This window comes from Lutra lutra, chromosome 8, assembly GCF_902655055.1.
Source record: "Lutra lutra chromosome 8, mLutLut1.2, whole genome shotgun sequence".
NCBI classification, from domain to species: domain Eukaryota; kingdom Metazoa; phylum Chordata; class Mammalia; order Carnivora; family Mustelidae; genus Lutra; species Lutra lutra.
Window position 1 is genome coordinate 108253876 of NC_062285.1, and position 12499 is coordinate 108266374.

At 39.0% G+C, this 12499-nt stretch overlaps 1 protein-coding gene across 1 annotated transcript in view; it reads left to right on the top strand.

Moving 5' to 3' along the window:
• Positions 1-12499, top strand: part of TMTC2 (transmembrane O-mannosyltransferase targeting cadherins 2) — a 432486-nt gene that overhangs the window by 171564 nt on the left and 248423 nt on the right.

Sequence of the window (12499 nt, forward strand, 5' to 3'; positions counted from 1 at the left end):
GAAATTATTAAGACCAGAGGGGCAAGGCTCTCTGTTCTTATAGTTTTGTCAGTAATGTTTTTCTCATAGCAGTAACACTCAGCTTCATTCTTCAGAGTGTTGGTTTCAATTCTGTACCTCTTAAAAGATCCTGGTCCCCAAACTCAAATGTGCACCAGGACCAGGCAGAAGGGACTGGTGGAAGCATGATTACGCCCACCTTGGGGATTCCTCTTCATCCTATTATTGCAATAAGAAAATACAGGTTTGCATTTGGGAGAGTTGAAGAGTTTCCTAAGAAGACAGACTTCTGGATTTTTCAGTGACACTTTTTTTTTTTTTTTAAAGATTTTATTTATTTATTTGACAGAGATCACAAGAATGCAGAGAGGCAGGCAGAGAGAGACAGAGGGGGAAGCAGGCTCCCCACTGAGCAGAGAGCCCCATGCAGGGCTCTATCCCAGGACCCTGGGATCATGACCTGAGCTGAAGGCAGAGGCTTAACCCACTGAGCCACCCAGACACCCTTCAGTGACATTTATTATTACTTACTATTGGTTACTGATTTAAAGACAAATCCTGTTTGGGCCAGACAAAATCCTTGGGATGGCTGAATTTGGCCAGAATTCTTGGCTGCCTTTTTTTTTTTTTTTTTTTTTTTTACTTTTAAGATTGATGCAGATGATGCACATCTTTATATTATGTGAAAGGCTTTTGCATTTCTGCAAAGGAAATATGTAAGTTTTCTATTTCGTGGAAGTATGTGAAAAATAGTAGAGACCTGGCATACTGTAGACATTTTATTTAGTATTTAATAAACACTTAGAGTCTTTATGTGCTAGCCACTATTCTGAATATGCAAAAAACAAACACAGTTAACTTATATAATAAGTGCTTATTGAGATAGTATGACTTACAGAATAATATGGTTGAATATGACATGAAATAATACAGTAATACAGTTGTCAATAGTTAGGGGGGATTTGTAAGAAAACACCAAATATAATATCTTCAGAAACATTTATGAACAAAATGAATGTTCATAGCCATCTTAAAATGTTTAAATGTTCCTAGTACTTAGCGTCAGCATTCTATTTAAGGTGTTTTCTATATTATCTTTGGCATCTAGTGTACCATCTGGCACGTAGTAGGTACTCAGGACATTATCGAATTCACACTTTTTTCAGATTTGTCTTGGAAAAATATGTGCCTGAAATGTTAAAGTAAAATCCTTTCCTCTTCCCTTTGTACAGTGAGGATTTCATTTCATAGTGGGGTCTGGAGGGTAGAATTGGAAGAAATACATGTCAGAAAAATGTTGAAAAATAAGTTCTTGCCTTTTCATCAAATGATTATTTTACCCTTTCTTAGATGACTTTCACTTACTTAGTTTTATATGGTCAAAAGTAAGAGGGAGCGGTGAGGAACCCTTGAAACACACTTAAACTAGCCTTGCAAATAAATGCTTGACTTTTATCTGCCCACAAAATTTTTTACAAGTCTCTCATGATCCCGGGAGGTACATGGGTAATAAAATCAGCAAAAGCAACATTTTTCTTACTTACCAAACATCAGTCATTACTTGCCTAGTGGCCATTTTCTGTGCTTATTTAACATCTGTTAACTGTTTTAATGTGGAAACATCTTTTTTCCCTTTATTAGCCTCATAATCACTTATTCGGTTACAGGTGAAAAAAAAAAGGAAATCTGAAAACCAGTGTAACAATTCTAATAATAGCCCAAATTGATTTAGAAAAATGAAGCCCTTCTCGTTTGATCCTTTAAGAATATCTATAAAGATGACTACGTCTGTTTTGCTAAAGTTGCTTCTAAGATGTACATTATACAGACAACTTCCTTTGCTTAAAATTAAATTTTGTAGTGCTGTTTCACGTAAACAAAATGAAAAGACCATATTATGAGAGAGGAAATGGGAAGGCATTGCCACTTTTGGAAAACGAGTCAACTGTGTCTAGAAATAACTTTTTAATTTTATTTACTTATTTATTTCTAAAGATTTTATTTACTTATTTGACAGACAGAGATCCCAAGTAGGCAGAGAGGGAGGGGGAAGCAGGCTCCCCACTGAGCAGAGAGCCCGATGCTGAGCTGGATCCCAGAACCCTGGAATCATAACCTGAGCCAAAGGCAGAAGCTTTAACCTACTGAGCTATCCAGGCGCCACTAACTTTTTTATTTTAATGCTAAGCAGGATGTGAATGGCGGAGGTTGCCTATGTTGAAAAAGTGTATCCTGGATGTGACGCATAAGCTTGGTTCTACATCAGGATGTAGTGATCGAACGCAAACAAATAATCCTGTATTTCCAAACCATTTACAGGGTTTACCTTGAGAATGGCTTCTGAGGATGGGGGCTTATACGCTCTTGGAGGTTTTTGGTTTGTCACTGTTGGAACATTGAAGACACTAAATGTGGCGCTTCTGTACATCTAGTTTGCGGGATTCCCCCTGTATAGAAGGGCATGAAAAGGGAGGTACAGAACCTCCAGGTACTTGCACATTGAAGCCACATGTGCTTTTTTATTTGATTAGCTGCTGGGGGATGGCATTGGCAGAATATGTTCTCATTTACAGCTTTGTCCCTTTGCTTTCTAGACTAGGTTGTAGTTTTGCTCAAGATGTGGCTCTCATACCGATTGCACTGAGTGAAATATGACATATTTGCTGTTTCTGATTTTCTTCAATCAACATCTGTGCCACTCTACTTCAAGTAGTGTTCCTGCTTTCTTATGATTTTCTTTCCCTTCACTTGCCTTACACTTGACTTTGTGAGAACCCAGATATAGCAAGATACTCTGATTCTGATCACAGTATTTTCTAGCATTATTGAAACTGGAGGGCTGACTATTTGTCATGTACTTACAAATGAATTTGGATTTCATCCCAGTAAACTTGTTGTAGCATTTAATATTCATGACCTATAGTACTTTAAAACTTTGAACCACTGCCAGCACTGCTAACCAGATAATACCACAAATAAAAGTTGAGGTTCAAAAATACCTTACAATTCAAAAAGTCAAGCATTAATAAGGTATTTTATTTCTTCAGGTTGGCTTCTCTGCTCAGCTGATTTAAGACGATTCTGTATTTTGGTGACAGTTTAGGTTCAAGCTGAGTAATTGAAATTGGGAAGCTGACTACTCTTGTAAGTTCATGTAATGTTTGCATTAGAGTGTTAATGAAACAGTGATCTAGTCACACATTATCTTTGTTGTTTTTTTAAAGATTCATCTTTGTGCAAAAGAGTGTGTTAGGTGATGTGAGGATTCAAAGACGCACTGACAGAATTCTGCCCATAAGGGCATTTTAGAGTATGTTAGGAAGTTGAGAGTAGTGCATGAAAATGCAGAACTGAAATTCAGTCTGGAAGGTAGTGAGGTTATAAAGGGAGGCCTTGGGAGAGCTAGGGCAGTCTTGAGGAAGGTGAGGGGGTGTACTTTCTACTGAGGGGATCAGGGAACACTTTCAGGAACAGAGACATTTGAGCAAGACCCTGAAGGGTGGTTCAGATAGAGACATTTATAATTGGAGAGGCAAGGGAAAGTGGAGGGTAGAGCATGAGGATTGCCCAGAGGGAAACTCACAGGAAGTTATGGGACCACTGAACAATGGTTTTGGTGGATACATAGAGTACATGAATTTAGAGAGGAAAATGAATTAGAAAGGTAGGTTGAGAGAGCTAGTATGTCTAGTAATGTACAGACCTTCTAAGATATGTTGTGGCCCCAGCAATGTTGGGAGACATTGCATGGTTTTTAAATGTTTTTGTGTTTCTACTGGTGTGTGGAATGGTATGTGGTATGTTGGAGAAGCTTGACAATGTCCAGGCTAGCTCCGTGTTGTGCCTTGGGAGATTTTCTTCTCTGTCCTTCCCTGGGAACAGACCTGAGAGTGGGTCCCTTTGGTGATGAGACTAGACTTAAGAATCAGACTCAGGAGGTTTAGTTCATTCAGTGGGTGTGTTTCCTGCCAGCATTTATCTTGTTTTTTAGCATTTGAAAAAGGGGGGGGGGCAGTTATTTTTTGAAGACTAGATTATTTTACTTTTTACTCCATAGTATCTAGCATCTTATTATATACTCTTGATGAGAAAAACAGGGAGTCCTTTAGGGCTTTCTTCTGTGTCCGTTCTTCTAGCATTGCTGAACGATGTTCAAACGTTGTTACAGTAAATGGTCACAATTACAAAATCCCTCTTTGTTTTGCATTCCTTCTTATAGGAAGAGAGAAACATTTTTCAAAATGGTCCTTTTTATAATCCAGAATAAAATACTCTATCAGCACTGAATTCCAACCCGTTAACTCAGTATACCATCAGTGAAAATGACACGCAAATTGGACCTTGTGATGAATAAATAATGAGTTTCACTGAAATCATCTATGCTGTTCTCATAACACTGTCTGGGATCCGTATTACATCACTCGGCTCAATTTTCGATAACCTGCTGCCTCAGAGGAATCCGATTGACTGATGGGATCTCATGATTATCTGGTTGCTCAGATTCAGCTTGGTACTGTCAATTTCACAGAAAAACGATGTGGTCTGCACAAATTTCAAATCATTGTCATTGCCCAGAAGTCAGCTTTCTGTCTTAAATACTCGGCACAATGGGAATGCTAATTGAGTGTTGACTTCTCAAATGAAATTTAAGCTGTAGAAAGATAGATTCCTAGATGCATTAGAGATTCCTTAAAAGGCATGACTGGGGTAGGAGGTGGGGCAGATGAAACTGAGTGTGAAATCAAATTCATTGATAGTTAAAATAGTTAGGAAATGTTTTAGCACAGTAAGCTTTCAAGGCATGGTATATTTTATCGTTTACATCAGTTTCATACCTCCTGATCACAGTGTTCCTTTATTCAAAAAAGAATGGTAAGAAATCAGAAGGGGAGAACAGGCATGCCAAAGTGTGCAATGACGTGGTGCTTGGAAGGTCAACGTGCCCTTGCTCTCAGGATTTGTCTTTACAACTGTGCGGCACCCAGATGGCTCCTGCATGCTCTGCTGGTCTGATTATAACTCTTGCATCAAGTGAAATAGCATGAATTCAGAATTTAATACATGTTTCCTCAATAATTATGGCCTTGATTAGTGAAGCCAGTGTTTCAGTTCCAAAGGACACATTTTTCTCCACATGTTTATTCATTTAATTTCAGGAGATCAAGTGAAATGCAAAGATGATAATCCTTCTCTTTGATATGATAGGGGAATCTACAGGGCCTGCACTTGGTATGTGGTTGTCATTTGGCTCATAATTAATGTAAGATTCAAAGCAAACAGCAGGGACAATGTGAGAAAAATGAAGGACATTTGAAAACAAGTGACTTAGCTTTTAGTAAGAGAAGAAATGGAAAATGTATTTAGAATTTCCATTAAAATATTGCTAAATGTAACTATGTAGCAAGTACACTTAATAGAGTTCTTGATTAAATGCAGTATTAGTTGTATTTAAAAGTACAGTTTGTGTGTTCAAAAATGGAAAAAAGATGAAAAACGTAATATTTTAATTCAGTGAATTTTGAGTTGTTGTATCTGTTGGTAGTACCAACCTAGCCCTTTGGAGAGCATTATATCAGTTTTTAGTGTGTAAACTCTGTCCCCTCCCCTTCAAGAGGGTTTGCGTGTTTGTGTGTGTTACATGTCCCATTAGGATAAACTACATAAACACTGTCTTATATACTGTAGTCAGATTATACCAAGGCTCTACATGAATGAGTTGAGTGATTTCCATAACCTTCATGAAATAGCAAACTCCAAATTGCATAGAATTTTTATTTCACCTTATTTGAAGTCAGGCAAAAACTTGCCAATTTCCGTGTTCCATGGAGTGTAGTTTCTTCTTAAGATCTCATGACATCGTGTGATAAAAAGTTAAGTATATCTAAGAGTATAAGAACAACTGCTGTTTACTCTGAATAACCACTGGGTGTTTGGCTCATCGTCTCGTGCATAAGCACAAGGAAGGCTGCTGTGGAAAAGCCAAAGGACTGGAGCCTTAAGATTTAGATTTAAGTCGCCGTGACCTTGGATACATTACTGAACATCTTGAACATCAGTGACATGGTCTGTAAAATAGGAATATAATATTTGCCTTGCAGGGTTGTTAGGTATGAATATAGTAAATGTACACTTTTCTGCTCTGTTCCTTTCCTGTTAGAAATACCATCATGGTCATCAGCGTTTTACTGTGTTTCCACAACATTTCAGCGGTAGTGAACTTTTTATGTGTCCTTTTGCTGAGCACTCAATTAGTGTGGTTGTGGCTTTTCTTGTGGGATGCAGGAAGAAATGTCAATCAAGAAATGGAGTGTTTGCGATCGCATTCACCCCTGCTAACAATGTAAAGAATATTGAGGAACAAAACTCTTTTTCAAGGATAATGCTTCTGAACAACAATTTGATCATTTATCTTTTGTTTAATTGATTGAAAACAAGTATGTTGAAGTCATTCCTTAATATTTCTTCACTGTTAATATCTTCCCATCAACTCCTACTTTTATAGCCTGTTTTTTTCCCCTTTGGGCTCAGGATGGTGCTGTTGCTTATGTATCTGAAAATGGAGGGGAGGCGGGCTTTCCTGTTCTCCTCCCCCCAGCACCCTGTTGCCTGTATATTTCCTGTAGCCAGGTTTACAGTAAGGAAGATGAGTTCAATATCAGCAATAGCTTGCAGCGTTTAAGTCTCATTCTCTCAAGAACGGGGAAGCACTGTTATCACCTAGAGGTGAATGTTAATCTCTTTCTTCCCCCTATTCTTTCCCAAACCTGGCAGGCAATATGGTTGCAGCTGATTCCAGAATCTGTTACAACAAACCTTTTCAGAGAAACATGGAGGCTGGTTTTTTCTTGTTGTTCATTTTTTTCCCCACCTTTCTAGCAGAAGTTTTGTTTTTTAGGAGCAAGACGGTTTCTGGCTACCAAAATGTTTTATAAAATATTTTGGATGCTGGGGTGCCTCGATGGCTCAGTGGGTTAGGCTTCTGCCTTGTGCCCACGTCATGATCCTGGGGTCCTGGGCATGGCATCGGGCTCCCTGTTCACCGCGGGGGTCTGTTTCTCTCTCTGGAATGAGAGTGAGCAAGAGAGAGCACAAGCGCCCCCCCCCCCCCCAGCTTGTGCTCTCTCTTGCTCACTCTCATTCCTTCTCCCTTTCTCTCTCTGTCAACTAAATAAATAAAATCTTTAAAAAAAAATACTTTGGATGCCTTAGTCATATTCATAACAAGTTATTTTTACAGAAACCTAAATCCTTGTAACTTTGGCTTGCCAGGACAGGTCTGTAATAGGTAAAATTGGATTTCATTTTTAGAAAACTCAGTATTTAAAAATCTGCTCTAACTGACAGAGAATACAGGGGTTGGGTGGGGGATGGTGACTATTCAAAGACTTTAGGATTCATTTCATCATGGGCTTCCTTTGACTAGTCCAACCTGGGATGACCATTATCTTCTCCTGGGGAGACTGTTTTAAAACAGGGATTGTAGCACAAAACTGGGAGCTACCGAATCAGATTCTTTTGGTCGGCTTCCTTTTTGTCTTTGAGGCATTGACAGGGAGCTGGTGGAGAGGTAGCAGGAAAAAACTACTTTTTAAAGGCTCTCCCTCTGAATTTGATGAAAAGCTAGGTTTGGGACCCACTGATGTATCCATTGAGAATCTGATACCCACATACAATATTATTAAACATTATCAACTTTTTATAGAAACTTAAGATTTGGGGGCTAGAGAGAGGTATTGGAAACTATCTATCTACAGGCCACCCCCTCTCTTTTCATGAATGTGTGGCACAGGCTTGGTTGAGAACAGAGCCTCCTCCACCCCTGTCTGATTCTTCTTACTGTACACATGGCCTCCCTGCCTTCAGCCTGTAGAAACCTCTTACTGTAGAAGTCATTTTCTATTTGTCATTTAAGACTACAGACTATGAATAGACCTGTGTGCCCAACCCTCCAGTTCATCATTAATTAGATTCTGTTCTTCTTATTGTACCCTAGGTTCTCAGTAATTCTAAAGCACCTGTTGAAATTGAGTTTTTTATTTGGTTGTTAACCTCCTCCCAGGCCCCTTCTTTTCTGGTCCCTGTCCCCTGCCACACCCCCAACTACCTTCAATTAAGTGCTTATGTACTTGCATGCTGTCATTCTAGGTCTCTAGTTTGATCTAAGCCTGCATTCAAATGGAATATTTACTTTTGGAGATCCCAAAAACTTAACACAAAGAGACGAAAAACACGGTGTGTTTTTTTCCCCTAATTTGGTTAATTGCCTTTACTAATAGCGCATTACTGTTTGAAGTAGGTTACCCCTCAGTAGAGGGATCTTGTCTTGGATGATGTGGAGCCTGAGATTGGTCTAGAAGTAGAGAATTAAACAAGTATTGGGGCAGCTCTCTGTTGCTACCCTCTTCCTCTACTCCAAGGCACCGCACACTAACTCAGGAGCAGGGGATGTTTTAGGTAGCAGCAGCAGACAGAGCAGCTGGCTGTGTTGTTATTTACCCTGGTACTTATTCCAGGATTGTGGTGGGATTTAAAAAATGCCACCACTAGTGTCTACAGACGTTCAGAGTTTCTTTTGACTAAGCAGTTTAGTGTCTCGCTGCTGTGTGGATATTCAAATCGGTGACAACTGCAATGCCAAAAGTGAGGATAACTCCAAAATGAATGTATTTTAGAGATAAAATGGCAAGAAAGGAGAAAATGTAGAGGTGCCAATTGAAAAATGGGCCGGCTGAGCGACAAAAGGGCTGAATTTAAGTTGTCAAAGCAGCAGCCTAAAGTTTCTGGTGTGGGGACAGGATAATTTGTAGTCTTTGATTCTCCTGCTCTGCAGTGTAATCTTCTCCAGGGCTGTGCTGACTTTCATATGGTTCAAAGAGGAAAAGAAATAACCCATTTGAATTCATTAGCTTTCATTTGCATATACACAGAGCTGGTGGTAATAATGGTAACAACCACCATTTATCAGGGCTTCCTGTGTGCTAGCAAAGTGTCTTCCATGCATTATTTTGTTCATTCTATGAGAGTAGGTATTACTAATCTCATTTACAGTTAAGGAAGCTGAGCCTTCTAGAAGTGAAATAATTTTGCCCAAGGAGTCACAGGTAGTATGTAAGTGGAGAAGGAAACTCGTTCCAAATGTCTGACTCCAAGGTGGGTGGTCTTCCCATAATACTGTTGCTACACAAGTGTAGCTGAAGTGGAAGATCCAAAGAGTGTTATAAAAGAAACAACCATTCTCCTGTTCCTTGGCCCTGGAACCAGTGCTGCTTACTTACAGTAGCTTGAAATACAAATAATCATCTCTTCCATAGGCAACAGTTAGCGTTATGGGTGCTAAAAATACATAAATGGGTAATATATTATCCCAGCCCCTCAGAAGTATAAGACAAGTATACAATGGTCAGATCACTCTGTACTAAGTGCTAATAGAATTCCATGGAAAGTGCTGGAGAAGCAAATGTGTCTGGCAAATTGATTCAGCCTGGTTAAGGAAGAGCCTGAGAAGGTGGCAGAGAAGTCATGACTTCTAAATAGCTTGGCTCATCTGGGATTTTGTTTTGGTTTTAAAAATTTCTGTAAGGGGACACCTGGATGGCTCAGTCGGTTAAGCCATTGCCTTTGGCTCAGGTCATGATCCCGGACTCCCAGGATCTAGTCCCATATCAGGCTCCAGCTCCATTGGGAGTCTGCTTCTCCCTCTGACCCTCTCTGTTCTCATGCTCTCTCTCTCTCTCAAATAAATAAATAAAATCTTTAAAAAAATTTAAAAAAATTCTGTAAGTTACATCATTTCATGCTTGCACATTTCATTTGGATTCGGAGTCAACTTCCAAAATTTGCTAGATGCTTTTTAATTTTGTAATTTTTTTTTCATTGTCTGATAAACAGGTACTACGTGTCTTCTAGATAGGAGGTCCCGTTCTAGATGCTGAGGATAAAGTAGTGAAGAAAACAGCAGAACTCCTCTGGCTCTCTTGGAATTTACATTTCTTTTCTAACTTAGCTGTCCCAGTCACCCTGTGAGGTCACTCTTTGTGCTGCATTTTACGAGAAGTTGAATGAGCTCCCCTGAATTGATCAGTATACCATGACACTGGATTTCAAAGGCAATGCTAAATCTGAATCTAGATCATATCCAGCGCAGGTCATGGTCTCTGAGTTGAGTTCCCTTAAGGAAAAAGTGGTCTATTTATTTAAGGTGTTAGATGAACAGTACTGAGTGAGAGAGAGAGAGAGAGAGAGAGAGTGTGTGTGTGTGTGTGTGTGTGTGTGTGTGTGTACGGGTATGTGGTTGGTTTAGAAACCTTGAGACCAAGCACTGGATCCTTTATTTCTTTTGCATCCCCTTGTCCCAGAGAGATCTTTACATTGAGACCTTGGTATTTGGAGTTTGATCCTCAATATCACGTTGGGCTACAGGGCATATCATTATGCCGTGGTTTTGCCCTACGCCACGCAGATTTAAGAGAGAGACGTTGTATGTGTATATGTCCTTAGAGGTTGAACTGCTTTCCATATGCTTCTGAAACTCCTATCAACTTCTGCTACCTGCTCTGGAATGCATGGTGTTTCTCAAAAGCATGCAGAAAAGAATTATTTGGGGTCAGTTCACATTGAAGTATTTGGTTTGGCTCTGAATTTCATATTGTCGCATCATTGCTAATCAACCATATTATCTTATTTATGTCCGCAGGACAGGCAGTGCATTTCTAATGGCTCTTTATGGGGAAAGATGAGTCTGCACGATAGAGATTGTTTTTTAATTCAGATAAAAACTCTTTTTCCTGCAAATTTCATTAAAAATATAAAACAGTTCAGATTAACTAACAATGTGATGCCAAGGATTCCTGTGTGTCTTAGTGGGTTCTAAGCTGTGTAGGATGTCAGGTCTTGTTTGATGTGGATAGTAAAGACTAGTTTTAGAATTCTCTATTTATGTAAAAAAAAGGGCTGAGAAGTTCCCTGATTCAATACCTAAAATGCTTGATGCCAGATGTGATTCTGATATATTTTTTATTATTCAAAAGTAATAGGGTGCGTAAATTCTCTATTTTGTAACATGGCACCATTTTGAAGTAAGAAACATTAAACGTTTCTTTTTTTTTTTTTTTTAAGATTTTATTTATTTATTTGACAGAGAGAGATCACAAGTAGACGGAGAGGAAGGCAGAGAGAGAGAGAGAGAGGGAAGCAGGCTTCTTGCTGAGCAGAGAGCCCGATGTGGGACTCGATCCCAGGACCCTGAGATCATGACCTGAGCCGAAGGCAGCGGCTTAACCCACTGAGCCACCCAGGCGCCCACATTAAACGTTTCTAGAGGGAAATATATGAATATTTACAATAAAAGGAATAGATAAGACTAAATAACCTCATGTCAATTTAAATCAGGAGTTTTATTTCCTTTTAACTGCTTTCTTGAGATATAATTCATGTATCATAAAATTGAACCACTTAAAGTGGACAGTTTGCTTTTTTTAATATATTCATTGAGTTTCTGTAACTATTACTGTATATTTTTTTAAGATTTTATTTATTTATTGACACAGAGAGAGAGAGATCACAAGTAGGCAGAGGCAGGGAGAGGAGGGAAGCAGGCTTCCTGCTGAGCAGAGAGCCCTCTGTGGGGCTCCATGTGGGGCTCCATCCCAGGACCCTGAGATCATGACCTGAGCTGAAGGCAGAGGCTTAACCCAGTGAGCCACCCAGGCGCCCCTATTACTGTATTCTTAAGTATATATTTTGAAATTAAGGATAAGGAGCTTTAGACCTGTAGTTACTCTGTGTGTGTGTGTGTGTTTTGTTTGTTTGTTTTCAAGATGTAGGTTTTATTTTTTACTTTTCAAGTTGAAGATGATCTGTAGAGAAAAGTTACAACCTTAAACCATGTGTGTCAGTAAACCTGGTTAAAGACTTACTGAGACCCCTGTTCTCACGTCTTTAATATTGTTTGCACATCTTATTTACCGTTTAACAAATTGGTAATGAAGTTTGGGTAGTCGAGGTATCTTCTTCGCTGTTATTTGTGGGTCACAGTCCTGGATCCTTTTTTTTTTTTTTAAACCATGATAAGTCATTGGCCCCTACATAAATGCAGTTATCTGGAGTAAGAATCTGATGTCAGAATGCTTGGATCCTTGTTTTTTTTTTTTTTTTTTTTTAAGTATGATGAATCATAGTCCCCTACATAAATGTGATATTCTGGAGTAAGAATCTAACATCAGTATTTGATTGCTTTTTTGGGTGTGTTTGGTACCTGCAACCCTTGATTCTTGAAAGAGGAACAGCGGTAGGAATCTGGATACTTCTTATTCTTTCCCATATCTTTGCCTCTCAGTGCGTTACACACGTCTGATACATGCAGAAGTAATTAAGTTGTGTTTAAGTACATCTAATTGACTTGTTTTTAGCTCTGACCAGGAGTTTTATCAAAGTGTAAAGGTGCTTGTCAAATCTAGAATAAAACCAATTTCCATTCCCTTAGTTTTTTGAAAAAAAAAAA